Source organism: Aptenodytes forsteri, unplaced genomic scaffold (assembly GCF_000699145.1).
Source record: "Aptenodytes forsteri isolate BGI_AS27 unplaced genomic scaffold, ASM69914v1 Scaffold82, whole genome shotgun sequence".
Lineage (NCBI taxonomy): Eukaryota > Metazoa > Chordata > Aves > Sphenisciformes > Spheniscidae > Aptenodytes > Aptenodytes forsteri.
The window spans coordinates 2294311-2295622 of record NW_008795490.1 but is presented as its reverse complement, the minus strand read 5'-3'; positions in this window follow the sequence as shown (position 1 = coordinate 2295622).

Genomic DNA, 1312 nt, shown 5'->3' with positions numbered 1-1312 from the left:
CCGGGGGCTGCGCCCCCCGCCCGGCCGCCCAGCCCTGCGCCCCCCGCGGGGCTTCTGCCGGCTCCTAACCCGCGGGCTCGGCTCCGGGGCCCCAAGCCTTCAGCGCCGTGGGCTTGCAGACCTCAGCCATGCTGGGCCTGTCGGCGAGAAGGACGTCCAGATTTCAGCTGATGCAGAAAAGTAGGGTCCTATGTCTTAGGCAACTTTGCAGAAAAAAACCAAACCACTTCTCTTTAGTCACGCAGGACAGGTTCCCTTCTATTAATTCATGCCAGATTACATGGCATAAGCAAGCAAAGTGAAGAACACGGTAGTTTCTCTCCTAGCCCAGAAAACACAAAGCTGCTTTTCCCATGCCACAAAAACGGGACCAACGTGTACAGAGGCATGCTCTTATCCAGTACTTTCCAAAAGTATCAGCAGGGAAATAGCACATACATTAAAATAAACCAACCGCAATGTGCCAAATGGGTAGCAAACGGATCTGTTCATTGTTCTTCACCATAAGTATAAAATCTTTTTTTCAAACCATGTAAATCTCTCCATCCTCTATGATTAAAATCAGGTACGATCAAAAGAGTTCAGAGTACATAGTATAGAACCATATACAATTTCCTTTAAAACATTTCAACCAGTCCTCACCCACCAAAAGACCAGTTCATTCAGAAAGAAAGCATTCTCTTAAAAATCCATTCTACAAATTGCCTGATCTCTGCACACTGGCCAGTTTTTTCCCCTAAAAAAATCAAGACAGCAAGTCAATGACTGAAAAAGCCCCTGCAGCAACTCCCCTTAGCTAACAGGAGAACCTACCAGAGTCATCGGTGTTCAGCAGAACAAAACTGCTGTCGTGGATTATGCAGATGGAATCAACATCTCCCCCTTTCTGCTTAGTCTCTCTCATTTTCTGATCAGCCTTTTTTCTTACATATGTGTGTGTGTCACAGCAGGAGCACGTTGTCCTAAAGCCGCTTACCTGCCCAGCAGTTTTCTTAATATTTCATTATTTGTTCCTCATCTCTGGGAAGTTAGTATTGGGGCATTTGTTTTACAGGAGAGCAGCAAAAGTAAGAAGGGAGTGAAAATCAGTTGTGTGGTCATCTGGTTCAGGGAGACGGAAACAAAACCCACCAAAAGTGGGTGCATTTGTTTTACAGGAGAGCAGCAAAAGTAAGAAGGGAGTGAAAATCAGTTGTGTGGTCATCTGGTTCAGGGAGACGGAAACAAAACACACCAAAAGTGGGTTTTTGCAGAGGGACCTGGACAGGCTGGATCGATGGGCCCAGGCCAACTGTATGAGGTCAACAAGGAC